The 15,462-nt window shown below is 36.1% G+C and overlaps 1 protein-coding gene across 2 annotated transcripts in view; it reads left to right on the top strand.

The window, feature by feature from the left end:
• PDE10A (phosphodiesterase 10A) overlaps nucleotides 1-15,462 on the top strand; it is a gene marked incomplete at its 3' end in the record, with an annotated part of 576,158 nt that overhangs the window by 403,588 nt on the left and 157,108 nt on the right. The gene's annotated exons all lie outside the window — the stretch shown is intronic.

Here is a 15,462-nt window from a genome sequence, read left to right as displayed (position 1 = left end):
TATTTACACTCATAAACTTAAGATGTGGTTATATTTATGGAAAAAAGAAAGGTGGACTCAAAAGGAATGTGAAATCAAATAAATTTCCCCCCAAATTGAATCTATGTTAATATATTGGATTTGGTTATTCTGGTATAATTTTAATTTTGGATTTAAATGAATTTATATTTGGCCAATCATGACTTCTCATTTCTATGAATGTTGCTTTTATAGTGGAAATTAAAATTTATATATGATTCTAACTACATGGAGAAGTTTTATATTAAAAAAACCAAAATATTTACTATTTTTCTGGAAACTTTTTTTGTGTAAAAAAATGCTACATTTAAAGTTCAAAAATGACCATTATTAAAATATTATGCTGTAAGACCTATGCTAATAGTGTGCTGCCTGGAGCTGATTTTCCTCACTTTACATATGAAAGTTTCTATAATTTTCTTACATAATTTTTATAATAAAAAAGAGGTGGATGTTTTTAAAAAGAGAGTTTTTGGTATTGAAACACAAAGTTGTTTTTAAAGTGTCCATGGGTAGGTGTGAATGTGTATGCATGTATGTGTGGATTGAGAGGGAGGGAAAAAGGGAGAGAGGGAGAGAGAGAGAGACAGAGAGAGAGAGAAATATACCTAAATCAGAGACGCATAGTCTTTTCAAAAGGATCATGGCATTAATAGTAAGAACAAAGCTTGACATGGCATGTTTCATCTATTACAAACCTTACACATTTCGAAACAGTTCTAGATGTCTGAAACTTTCAGAAGTGTGACTGAGTTGTACTTAAGGCAACCTGCTGTATAATGGTGGACAGTAATATAATGCAAACATATATGCCGCCAACATTGTTAATCAACTACACTCCCATATAAAATGAAAAGTTAAAAATATATATTATGTCTCTGAGATATGAAATTGAGCGTAGGTCTTAGAAAATGAAAAGAATTGCATGCTGTTTTAGTGTTACAGTGATAGTTAACTTTTAAAGTTTTATAAATATTTGAATGTCATTCCACATCTCCCGAATCTGTTTTCTATATTAGTTAACCAATTAATACTTTAAACCTCTTAATACATATACTCAAGAGTTAAATGATTATTAAGAATAGCAATGTGTAACTGAAACAATACTCAGTTATGCTGGAAGAAAAACTTGTCCTTATAAGGAGATGATTTTGACAGTGATCCTGTGCCGGGCTAGAGGCTGTTGATGCCACCGAGAATGTGAATGGATCGTCCACTCGGGGCTCACTGTCTAGTGGTGGGGAAAGGCATAGAAGTAACCACAGCACAGAATGCATCAGAAGTAAAAAAGGATGCAAGCAGTTTGCAGTGGAAGGGCATTGAAAGGAATCTTTAATTCTACTGCTGCGGTCCAGTAAGACCCTTTTTACCTCCTCTTCCAAGGAGTTTATCACAAAAATGTATCTCATCACATCTGCTTTATATCCAGTGAGATTCTGTAGCATGGCCCCTGCAGACAGTTTAAAGGCAAGGTTTAGCACTGAACTTGTGTGAGTAGCATGGAAAAAGCATTGCCCAGTCTTCTTTGCGATGTAGAAAGCCAGTTAAATATGTTTATTTCATTTATATAGTCATGGATTAAAGTAGTGGTTCTTTGAACCATCTCCTTTCTTTTCCCTCACCCCGCCCTTCTCATTATTATCCCTTCCTTGAAAATGTCTTGAGGAAGAAAATTTTTGTCAGGAGGATTTTTTTTTTTTTTTTTTGCGGTACGCGGGCCTGTCACTGTTGTGGCCTCTCCCGTTGCGGAGCACAGGCTCCGGACGCACAGGCCCAGCGGCCATGGCCCACGGGTGCAGCTGCTCCGCGGCATGTGGGATCTTCCCGGACCGGGGCACGAACCCGTGTCCCCTGCATCGGCAGGCGGACTCTCAACCACTGCACCACCAGGGAAGCCCAAGGTCAGGAGGATTTTTAGGGAGTGTTTCTATTTCCAATGTGTGGACCCAGGAACAGAAAGTGTGACAGCTAGAAGGTCTTGGAGAATATTTTGTTGAAAATGAGAAAAGCCCATCCAAATTATTTCATTTTGTGTCAGTTTAGTCAAAGAAAATGAAGTAAGGAAAACTGCCTGAATAAGTAATTTGCACAACACTTTGTACATTCTAAGTACTCAATAAATATTTGTTTAATTTATTTTTTTAAACACTGATAAACCATCCTCGTATGGAAATGATCTACATTATGGGGACAGAAAATCGTGTAAAGGCATATTCTGCTTAGAGAAAGATCCTATATGAAAATTCAGATTTTTAAACAAATGAATAAAGGGGTGATTATTTAAATTACAAAATTATATTTGCCTTTAAAATGGTCAGCTTTCAGACTGCTTGCACGTGTTTCTTAATGATGACTGTGCTATCCAAAAAGCTAGTTTTTCTTCAATCATTTAGCATTTTATTCAGCACCTACTGTTTGCTTGGTGCTCAGAAGGCAAAACTTAAAAAATAGAGAACGCATGACATTTTATTTAAACTATGGTAATATTTATAACGGACTAATATTGTGTGACCGTAGAGCAGTTGTAATTTTCAAGACAGCTCACATATATTGATCCTTTACATCTGGTTGAATTAATGAAGGTTAAGTAAGCTCATGTTCATTTGGCAGATGTTGGAACTGTGCAAGGGAAGCTAAAGGGTCACTAACGGTCCAGTGTTTATCACAAGAGTGTGTCTCATTACATCTGCTTTATATTCAGTGAGATTCTGTAGCATAGCCCCTGCAGACTGTTTAAAGGCAAGGGTTAGCACTAAACTTATGTGAGTGGCATGGAAAAAGCATTGCCCAGTCTATCACGTGTACCTGTAAATGTCAAGTAATTAACAATGAAAATGTTAGTGCTGTCAGCTGCCTTCAATGTTTACAAGAATGGTTTCTTTTTTTACCCAAAGAATATAGTTACATTTTTTCACCTCTCCATGATTCTGGAGATGGGATTTAATTTTCATTCAAATAAAACTGTTAGATATTTCATACTGAGAATTAGTGGGATTTAATTTATGCCCTCCAAACCTATTATATACAACCTAATATGTGGATTAAGTAGCATTTGCCCTTCTTGGTATAGAACATACAGTTTCTATGCTGGTGTATATAATGTAGCAGGATAGTAAGTTAACAGAGCATGAATTTGCCAAAGCACACAACGTTAGAAGACTTCAGTTAGTAAGACTAATCAGTGATGTGTTAACTATTAGGACATACCAGGAATAAGAAAAAACACGTAATTGAAACAGTTTACTTGGTACTTCATTTGGGGCACTTTCTCTCTTTTCCTTAAAATTACATTGTCTCAAATGGTGAAATTACATTTTCACATAGAACTTTCATATTCTTTTTCATAATGGAAAACAGAAAATGTGTTGAGTGTTGCATGCCTTAATCTAAATTACAAATAAACGTGAGTTCACCATCTGGTAACTAGAAGGGGGATAAAGTTAATATTAATTCATTTGTAAAGAGTTACTTGATGTATTTCGTTAATTCTGTTAACTGTACATATTACTGTTAAAGGTGTATCTTTAATATATTCTTTCTGAGAGTGTTTGGGCTCCTTAGCAATCCAATCAAGTTGATTGGGATTTTGATAATTTCAAAAGATTAAGTCAGGGCTTCCCTGGTGGCGCAGTGGTTGAGAGTCCGCCTGCCGATGCAGGGGACACGGGTTCGTGCCCCAGTCCGGGAGGATCCCACATGCTATGGAGCAACTAGGCCCGTGAGCCATGGCTGCTGAGCCTGCGAATCCAGAGCCTGTGCTCCGCAACGGGAGAGGCCACAGCAGTGAGAGGCCCGCGCACCGCAAAAAAAAAAAAAGATTAAGTCAGATCATCACAAATATTTTTAGTGATTATGAAACTAATTCAAATAAATTTAATAGCTTTGTCATAGACTAGATTGATTTCTGAAGCAATTTTTATATTATCTGTAAAGTTCCTATCGGTGATAGCTATTATTCTTTCACTCAACATTGTTACTACATTTCCTAAATAAAAATTTTGTTTGCAAGGGATTCTAACTAATGAAAATGTTATGAGCTAATGGAGTTTTGAAAATACTTTGTTTTTGTTTCTTTTTATAAAAATTGTATTTGTTAATTGCACATATTATAGATAAAGATGTGTAATAGAAGTCATTGCATCTATTTAATATAATTTTTTCGGCATTTAAAATTTTGTTTCATATAACGCAGATTTTTAAAAACAAAATAAAAAGCCTGTGAAAGATAAGTGATATAACCATTTCTCTGTGTGTGTGTGTGTGTGTGTGTGTGTGTGTGTGTGTGTGTGTGTTTTAATCTACCCCTTAAAAGCTTCCTGAAGATTTAACATTGGTCTGGATTATTTGACCAAAGGTTGAATAATCATTTTTAGAAACATTCATTTGAGTGGTGAGTTGTAGCTGGAATGTGACCAGGTACTACTCATTTCTCTAGCTACTTATTCAGCATGCCAGTTGACAAAGATCTGTGTAGTACCTACTATGGGAGTGTAGTTGGAAAGCAAGGAATATAAATTGGATTCCCTCAAGGTCACTTTCTGATAGAGGAAAACAGATAATAAACACATAAGCTAAGAATAAGATTTATTTCAGTATTTGTTGACTGTGTATATTTGAAATCATCTAGCATAAGGTCTAGCAAATAGAAATTTTTAGGAGAATTAGATTTGTTTGAGATTTTAAAATCCACATTGTTTGCTTTTGGATAGACAGAGCCTATGTTTCATATTAAGCATGTGCGCCTGTCCATCTGTCCTGTCCTGGGCTCTTTGTAAGTCACAGGAGCACTATTTCTCTGTTTACTGCCCTTAAGGGACTCATAATCTTGTGGTGTGGAAAGAAGATATGAAACTATGAGAGTATAGCAACTGAGGGTGTATAATCAAGTGTTAAATTGTGTGGTATAGTTTATCAAGACAACACTTGTGAGAATTGGGGTCATTAAGAGGTATGAAAATTGAGAAGGCTTTTTGCAGGAATTGGTTTTTGATTTAGGCAACTTGTTCCCCAGATCACCGCCAACATCACTTGGGAACTAGTTAGGAATGCCATAGGTTGGGTCTTAGCCCAGACCTCCTGAATCAGAAACTCCTGTGGTTGGATCAGCAATCTGTGTTTTAACAAGTGCCCACCGTTGTCCCCGGCCCCAGCCCTGGCCCCGGCCCCAGCCCCCATCCCCGGCCCCGGTAATTCTGATGCAAGCTAACACTTGAGAACCACAGCCTTGGGCACTGGGGTGGGGGCCTGTGGAGGAGTAAGTGTGGTGCTGCTGGCGAGCAACAGGAGAAAAGGCAGGGCTGCAGGACTTGCTGGGATTTCCTTCTGAGAGAGGCCGAAGAGGGAGGATTTGTCACAAAATTCTGGGTAGAAGAAGCAAGTTGATAGAAAGCAGTAGGGTGGTCGAAAGCAAGTTGGCTAAAACAGCTCAAACAGAAGTTTGGTTAAAGAGAATACGGTCAGTCACTCTTCTTTTCTTTTTAGAAAAGTTTCTGGATTTTTGTTTGTTTGCCTTTGTAGTGCTGGCAGTTTTGATATGCTGTGGAGTCACTTGGTATAGATTTTACATCTGGTAAATATTTTTTCTTATTCTAAGAATGGGAGAAGTTGCTGTTAAAATTTTTGTCTTTCTACTCTCATTTTATTTTAGCTATTTATTCATGTCCTGCATTGACTGTAATAGGAAAAGCAGAAACAATGTAAAAATCCAAAACAGGTGTTTAATTGATAGCTTTGCTAAGTATGGTGAGTTGCAGAGCTACGTGGTGAGTTGCAGAGCTACGTATATTATCACATTTTTGCAAGATAATAATCACACAAATGCATAGACAAAGGGCTAGTAAAATATATGTCATTGTGGTTGTTTTTGGGGATTTATAGGTGTGTTTATATCCTTATATGTGTTGCTGTTATAATAAGAAATAATTAGAAGAAATATTAAAAGAAAGTTTTTAGAGTTTTTCTTATATGGAGGGTTTTGCCCCAAATTTCAGTACTTCTAATTCAGTTTAAACCAGTTATCCACTGCTTGTTTGGCTACTTTTCTGTTGCAAGGGATAATAAACATTTATTCTATATTTACTAATCCCTTTATTATTGGCTTTTCCTCCCCCTCCCCCATGTGTTATCTTCGGTGACATAGATTATCACACAGGAAGTTGGTGGCTGAAATGGGGTCTAGCAAAGCACACAGCTTAGTTTTTTCCCAGAGTCATCATTTTGGGTTTACAAATTATTTTACTCAAATTTACCAAATATCTTCTGTATGTTTAGCATTTGCTAATAAGCATCAGACATGAATTCAGTTGTAATGGAATTTGCTCTCTAAAGGGGGCAAAAAATATTAAGTAATTTGACCATAATTATTTATATCAGTTATATAAGTTTTTTCCTTGTGATGAGAACTTTTAGGATCTACTCTCTTAGCAGCTTTCAAATACCATGCAGCCGTGGTAACTCTAGTCATCATGCTGTACGTTGAACCCTCAGTATTTACTTATCACATAACTTGAAGTTTGTAACTTTTGATCACTTTCACTCAATCTCCTCATCCTAAATCAGTTTACAAAGCGTTAAGGTTGAAAGCTTTTTCTTGAAGGTCAGGCACAAGACAAGCTTGTCCACTCTCACCACTTCTATTCAACATGGTACTGGAAGTCCTGGACAGAACAATAAGGCAAGAAAAAGATGTAAAAAGCATCAGAATTGGAAAGGAGGATGTAAAAGGGTCTCTATTTGCAGATTACATGCTTTTATATATAGAAAATACTAAAGACACTGCCAAAAAGTTGTTAGATCTAATCAGCTAATTCAGGAAAATTGAAGAACACAAAAATCAGTAGTGTTTCTATACACTAACAATGTATTATTTGAAAAAGAATAAAACAATCTCATTTACAATAGCATCAAAAACAATAAAATTCTTAGGAATACATTTCACCGAGGAGGTGAAATACCTCTACTCTGCAAGACACTGATGAAAGAAATCAAAGAAGACACAAATAAATTGAAAGGTGTACTGTGTTCATGGATTGGAAGAATTAATATTGTTAAAATGTCCACACTACCCAAAACCATCTGTAGATTTAACGCAATCCCTATCAAGATTCCAGCGGCAACTTTTTTATAGAAGTAGAAAAAAAATCCTAAAATTTACATGAAACCATAAAAGATCCTAAATAGCCAAAGAATACTGAGAAAGCACAAAGTGGTAGGTATCACACTTTATGATTTCAAGGTATAGTACTTAAAACAGTATGGTACCATATGAAAAAAAGACAAATAGATCAATGGAATAGAATCAAGAGCCCAGAAATACACCCAAACATATGTCAACTAATACTTGACCATGGAGCCAAGAATACTAAAAGGGGAAAAGACAGTCTTCAGTAAATGGTGCTGGGAAGATTGAATTTTCACATGTAGAAGAATGAAACTTAGACCCCTATCTTATACCATTCACAAAGATTAACATATAATGGATCAAAGACTTAAATGTGAGACCTGAAACCATGAAACTCCTAGACAACAACAAAGGAAAAATAGCTTCTTGACATTGGTGTTGGCAATGATGTTTTAGATATGACATCTCCAAACACAAGCAGCAAAAACAAAACTAAGCAAGTGAGACTACATGGAGCTAAAAGCTTCTGCACAACAAAAGAAACAATGAATAAAATGAAAAGCCATCCTATAGAATGGGGAAAAATTTGCAAACAATCTCATAAGAAATTAATACATCAAAATAAGTGAGGAACCCATTCAATTCAATAGCAACAACAGTAAAAGAAAAAAAATAATCCAATTTAAAAATGGGCAAAGGACCTGAATAGACATTTTTCCAAAAGAGATATGGGAATAGCCAACAGGTACATGAAAAGATGTTCAACTTCTGGAATCATTAGGGAAATGCAAATCAAAACCACTTCACCCCTGTTTGAGTGGCCATCATCAAAAACACAAGAGCTTTGGGACTTCCTGGTGGTCCAGTGATTAAGACTCCATGCTTCCACTGCAGGGGCATGGGTTCGATACCTGGCCAGGGAACTAAGATCCCGCATGCCACGTGGTGTGGCTGAAAAAAAAAAGGCCAAGAGCTAACAAATGCTGGCAAGGATGTGGAGAAAAGGGTATCCTAGTGCACTGTTGGTAGGAGTCTAAATTGGTACAGTCACTGTGGAAAACAGTATGGAGTTCCTTAAAAAAATAAAAATACTATTATCATAGGGTCCAGCAATTGCACTCTTGGGAATATATCTGAAGGAAATGAAAACACTCTGTCAAAGAGATATCTGCACCCCAATGTTTTCCTGCAGCATTATTTACAATAGCCAAGACATGGAAGCAACCTAAGTGTCCACTGATGAACAAATAAAGAAGTTGTGGTATATATATTACAACGGAATATTATTCAGTTATTTAAAAAAGGGGAAATCCTGCCACTTGTGACAACATGGATGGACTTTGAGGGTATTTTGCTAAGTCAGAGAAAGACAAATGCCATAAGATCTCACTTTTTTTTAATGTTGAATCAAAAAAAATAACTGAAAAGGAGACCAGATTTGTGGTTACTAGAGGTTGGAGGTGGGGTGATGGGAGGGGGGGATTCGGATGAAGGTGGTTAAAAGGCACACATTTCCAATTATAAGATAATTAATACTAGGAATGTAATGTAAAACATGATGACTGTAGTTAACCCTGGTATGTGATACACCAGCTGTTAAGAGAGTAGACTGTAATGTAAGAGTTCTCATCACAAGGAAAAATTTTTTTCTTCTTTTCTTTTTTTAAATTTGTATCTATATAAGATGATGGATAGAAACTAAACTTACTGTGGTAACCATTTCACAATATATGTAAGTCAAATCTTTATGCTGTATACCCTGAACTTGTATAGTGCTGTATGTCAATTATATCTTGGTAAAACTAGAAAAAAATCTTTTAAAAATGTGCTAAAAAGGAAGGTTGGTGTTTAAGCTCAGGCCTGAAGGATGAATTTGCTATTTTTTTGGCTGCACTGGGTCTTCGTTGCTGCATGCGGGCTTTCTCTAGTTGCGGCGAGCGGGGGCTACTCTTCGTTGCAGTGCGCGGGCTTCTCGTTGCAGTGGCTTCCCTTGTTGCGGAGCACGGGCTCTAGGCACGTGGACTTCAGTAGTTGTGGCGCGTGGGCTTCAGTAGTTGTGGCTCGCGGCTCTAGAGCGCAGGCTCAGTAGTTGCAGCACAGGGGCTTAGTTGCTCCGCGGCATGTGGGAATCTTCCCGGACCAGGGCTCGAACCCGTGTCCCCTGCATTGGCAGGCAGATTCTTAACCACTGTGCCACCAGGGAAGTCCAGAATTTGCAATTCTATTAGAGGAGAGGGAGAAAGAGTTGGAGGACTCCAAAGGTGGAAGGGGTTTTGTTGGAGAATTGTGGAGGAGGAGGATGCGGGTGTGAGCAGAGAATGATCCTACAAGACTGTTCAGGTCATATTTAAGGGCTTTGGATTTTATCTTGAGAGTAACATGAAGGTATCGAAAGATTTGAAGGAAGTCTGATAAGACATATTTTGAATGGATTTTCACAATCTATAATATCTTGTTTGGTATGAAAAAAAATCAATGCAGTGAAGTTTCAGCCTCTGGTCAGTTGTCATCTTCCCAGAACTCATCAGCACATCTGTCTGATGGTTTGTTGTGTCAGTATCAGTTGATAACTTACTTGCAGATATCTTAATGCAGTAGCTCAGTATTTTGAAATGGAAGCCAAAAGTGTGTATCTCTAACGTTTATGAAATATCAAGGAATAAAGTTTTGCTGGGAACTTTTTATAGAACCTGTATGACTAATATTTTCAAGTGGAGTAAATAAATGTTCACGTTGGTTTTGGCATGATTTAAAACCTAATGGTAAAACATTGAATGTATTTGGGGAAAAGTGAACATTGAGTGAACAAGATTCAGGAAGAGAGAAAGCACTCATTTCTTTAATCTGTATAAATCACGAAACATTATCAAGAATGACTCATAAAGCACAGAACATTGAGAAGAGACACAACAAAACAAGAATGGTTCTCAAACTTCCAAAACAATTGAACAGAAAATGATAAAAATGATGAAAGGAATGATTTATCTTGGAGTAATTTTATAAACAAATGTAATCAACAAATGAACCATTAATACTAGGGATGTTTTAGAAATTAATCTCAGACTAAGGATTTTAAAAGTCAAGGGTCCTTAGAGTAATCAGAGGTGAAACTCCTTATTTTGGAATTTATGTGATGTTCTTCACTTAAAGAGTTTACCTAAAATATATATAAACAAGCGTATTTATTTTCCTAATTATATATGTATGAGATTTATTTGAGATGGACTTATTAGTAATATTTCTCACAGCCTTGAAATGTTTTTAGACATCAATGGAGGCACTCAGATTTCAGTGTGGCTTATAATGGTCCTTATACTGTAGTGCCTATTCAGCTTTCTATACATTCTTTTACTGTGGGGCTAAGAAAATTAAGTTCTAGACTGAGTCCTATTAGAACTTTCTTCATAAATTTTTTATATGAAAGTATAATACAAAGAAACTTAAAATGTGTTAATTTATTGGCAATTTCTAAGATACGTGACTTCAGTTCTTTTTCTGTGTTTGATACTCTGAGGAGGAAATTAGAAGTGACTTTAGAAGCAAAATACTTTTTCTGATATTTTTTCACATAAAAAGACTTATGCATTCCCCATACACATTTAAAAATGTAACATGTAGCATATATTTAAATTATTTTTGTTTTAAGAGTTGCAAATCCATTTCTTAGAACAGTATCCCGTTATGCAGAATTCTTGCTCTAAATATTCATTGAAGGAAGGAATTCACTTAAGTTAAATATGGACATGCAAAGTTTCAGTAAAACTGGGGATTACCAATATAAATCAATCAAAGCTTTATGAAATGAAATTAGTGCCTGGCTAGTAAACACTTATAGAAAGAATGAATAAGTGAATGTAGTGAAGCCCATAAGATTACAGAAATTCCCTATACTGTTTTGTAAAAAGAAAATTTTAAAAACTGGTTTTTATGCTATTAAGGAAAAACAACAATAACAATACTCTAACAGGAAAGAGCAGGTATAGGAGATGCTCCTATGGATAAAAAATACATATATTAACTTACTCAAATAGTAAAAACAAGCAGAGATCTCAGTAAAGTTATAAATTGTGTAAAAAATGAATTTTTTCAAATGATAATGGCAAATAATAATGTACTTATTTGCCAACTACTATTTTAAGTGCTTTAGATAAATTAATTCAGCTAATCCTTACAACAATATTATGAGAAGGATATTATCACCATCTCCAACTTACAGATGAGGAAACTGAAATAGATCTGTAAAGCATCAGAGCTAGGATATGAACACAAGTATTGAAAGCAGGGCCTGGGGCTTCCCTGGTGGCACAGTGGTTAAGAATCCACCTGCCAGTGCAGGGGACATGGGTTCAATCCCCGGTCTGGGAAGATCCCACCTGCCACGGAGCAACTGAGTCCGTGCACCACAACTACTGAGACTGCACTCTAGAGTCCGCGAGCCCCAACTACTGAAGCCCGCGTGCCCCAACTACTGAAGCCCGCGTGTCACAACTACTGATGTTCACGCACCTAGAGCCCATGCTCTGCAACAAGAGAAGTCACCACAATGAGAAGCCCGCGCATTGCAAAGAAGAGTAGCCCCCGCTCACTGCAACTAGAGAAAGCCTGAGTGCGGCAACGCAGCCATAAGTAAATAAATAAATTTATAAAAAAAAGAAAGAAAGAAAGCAGGGCTTGGAAGATACATTTATACACCTATGTGCATCATAACATGATTAGCAATGGCCAATGGTGGAAGCAGCCCTAGTGTCCATTGATGGATGAGTGGATAAGCAAAATGTGGTCTATCCATACAGTGGAATATCATTCAGCCTTAAAAAGGAAGGGAATTCTGACACAGGCTACAACATAGATGAACCCTGAGGACATGATCCCATCACAAAAGGACAAATACTGTGTGTTTCTACTAATACGAGGCACCCAGAGTAGACAGCTTCTTAGAGACAGAAAGTAGAATGGGGGTTGCCAGGGGCTGGGGGAGGGAGGGATGGGGAATCAGTGTTTAACGGGTACAGAGTTTCAGCTTTGCAAGATGAAAAAGTTCTGGAGATTGATTGCACGATAACGTAAATATAGTAAACACCACTGAACTGCATGCTTGGAAGTGGTTAAAATGGTAAATTTTATGTTGTGTATTTTATCAAAAAGTTTTTACTTAAAAATTAAAAAAAAAATTCCAATCAACTATCACATCATTTAGGAAGCCTTTGGGGGACACTCCCAGGTTGATTTAGATGGGCCAATTGCTTCCCATGGCACCCCGGCTTGCTCTCCTGGCTCTGGGATACTGTGCATAGGAGTAAGTCCATGGTTTGTGAGGCTTGAGAGAGAGACCCTCTTGAAGAAAATTTGGTATAAAAGCAAGTATTTCTTTTCTTTTTTTAATTTTAATTTTATTGGAGTATAGTTGATTTACAATGTAGTGTTAGTTTCAGGTGTACATCAAAGTGATTCAGTTATGCATATACATATATTCATTCTTTTTTAAATTCTTTTCCCATATAGGTTATCACAGAATATTGAGTAGAATTCCCTATGCTATACAGTAGGTCCTTGTTAGTTATCTACTTTATATATAGTAGTGTGTATATGTTAATCCCAAACTCCTGATTTATCCCTCCCCATTCCATGTTTCCCCTTTTGTAACCATTATTTTGTTTCTGATATCTGTAAGTCTGTTTCTGTTTTGTGAATACGTTTATTTGTATCATTTTAAAAATTAGATTCCACATATTCATATGATATTTTTCTTTGTCTGACTTACTTCACTTACTATGGTAATCTCTAGGTTCATCCGAAAGCGAATATTTCTTTGGACTGGGAAAATAAATGACCTTAAATTAAGAATTTTTAAAAGCTGAAAAATCTACGAACATTACACAAATCCAGAAAATTAACATAATACTGTATTAACTTTAGTTATTTCCACTTTTGAGGAATTGTGAATAATATTAATGCAATTTTAAATAACTCCCTAGAAGAACAGTTTCATGGGAAATGCTGGGTCATGTTGCTTTCACTGGAGTGTTTTTATTTGTTGACTTACGTTTTGGTCTTTCTGATGAGAGTTTAATCTTATCTCTTGGATAGGGATCTTTGAGCCTTCTGAGTCCATTTAAGACATCGTAAGATGTGTTTAGATGTGTAAAAAATATCATCTGTTTCATACTTATCCTACTTAGCTTCGATTTCTTAGAGATTTATTTTATTTACTAGGTTTCTAATTCTAAGAAGGAATCATTTGGTGGCAGAACTTTCCAGGATTGGCTAAGCCTCTAATCTCTTATGCAATGTTTGACATAATGGGCAATATTAAATGTTCACTTAATGAATAAGAGATTGAATAAGTGAATGAATAATTCATAAGCACTCTAATGTATACAGTGAAATTAGTTTTGATTCATGGTAAGATAGTGATATAAGGTTATTATCTTAGCTCATATATTAAAAATCAGCATTTTGTATTACTTTGAACTGGAATCTTTAGAGTAATTCATATATTGCTTACCACAGAAAATGAGTCACTTGTTAGTGCCCAAGGACACATTGTCTAAAGGTAGCTGTTATTTTATTCTACTATGTCCTTGTAGTTGTCGAACATGGTAAAAAGGGAGTAATTATATATGCAATTCAAAGTGAAATATGATATTTATGATTATTTTAAATATTTTTCAATTGCTGTTTTCCTTTAATGATTTAATTTGGATACATGATAGAGGGGAAGGGTGTGACCAATTTATTCTAAAGCCCCAGAAGCTCTCATAGGTCTCATGTTAACCTCACTTTTCCATTCATTAATGAAAAATTACTTTTGGAAGTGTAAAAGTTGCTTATAATTTGTTCTTGCTTTTTTTTTTTTTTTTTTTTTTGCGGTACGCGGGCCTCTCACTGTTGTGGCCTCTCCCGTTGCGGAGCACAGGCTCCGGATGCGCAGGCTCAGCGGCCATGGCTCAGGGGCCCAGCCGCTCCGCGGCATGTGGGATCTTCCCGGACCGGGGCACGAACCTGCGTCCCCTGCATTGGCAGGCGGACTCTCAACCACTGCGCCACCAGGGAAGCCCTGTTCTTGCATTCTTAACATGCAAAGTGGTGTCAGACTACTAAGTGCTTTTATACTGTCATCAGAAATAGTGCCAGCAAGTAAGGTTTCATGTGTGATGTGGTAGTAGAAGGTTCTTTGATCTGGATCAATAAAAACCGGGACAGCCTGTTTTGGATGTGTGTAGATCTTTGGGAATAATGTAACTCAATAAAGCAATCATTAATTTGACAGTTTAGGAGTTTTATATTTTTGAATATCAGGGTTAGAATAGGGAAGCAGTATGGTGGTTATAGGTAATTACGGTCAGAAAATATAATTAAAATTGCAGTATTCAGACAGTTTGCTGTAATTCTGCTGTTTCTCTGGACTGTTTGTAACATTAGAATGATCCTATATTTACCTTCTGATTCTTACTATGCTTTCATGCTTCCTGAGACAGTAAATTGAGTTGTAAAAAGTTAATTTGACTGAACGTATACATCTGTGATGCTGTTGGGAGTATATTTTAAAAAGAAAACCTAATAGGGATACCATCATTTGGTTATTAACTCTATAACTTATTTCTGGAGAAGTTTGAGAATTAATTTCAATATTATTGTAATTACACTGTAATTATACTCTTATTTCTTGGTAATAGCACACAGGTAGACTCAGTTTCACATACAAAAATACTAATCTGTTACTTCCTGACTGCCACTCCAGCATGGTGGGCTTCAATAAGTATTTGTCGCACCATCTGCAGGAGGTGTAGCTTAGGTTAGCTATCAGTTTATACAGTTACGTGGTTATTGTATTTGTTATCCACTCATTTATTTGTTCACGCATATATTTACTACATGCTAGTCAAAGCAGTTCTAACTAAATCAAGTGATTCGATGTATAATTATGCCGTCTGGTCTGCCAGCCCAACAATGTTAGATGAAAAGTTGGAGAATATTACCTTTTGTAATTTATTGTCATTTAAAATATATTTATCGTTTCCTTATTTTCTTAGCAAAAAAAAAAATACACAGGCGGGTTCTCCTCATTCTAGTAGATGTTCTACTGCAACCAAAGTTTGGAAATGCATATTTGTTAATGAAATTAAATTTGTTTCACTTTTGAAGTCAAGTGCTGAAATTAATTTCATAAGATTTTCCTCTCTTTTTGATAGATGCAGTTGAGGTTCTGTTACATTTAATTATCAAATAAGATTTAAATCCTGGGATATATTTATTTAACATAGGTTAAATTAGCTTTGCCCAAGAAGAACCTGATTTCTACTACCAGATAATTAAAAAAACTG

This window comes from Stenella coeruleoalba (genome assembly GCF_951394435.1).
Source record: "Stenella coeruleoalba genome assembly, chromosome: 12".
In the NCBI taxonomy this organism is placed as follows: Eukaryota; Metazoa; Chordata; class Mammalia; order Artiodactyla; family Delphinidae; genus Stenella; species Stenella coeruleoalba.
Note: the sequence above shows the minus strand (reverse complement) of the source record. Positions and strands in the feature narration are given on the sequence as shown.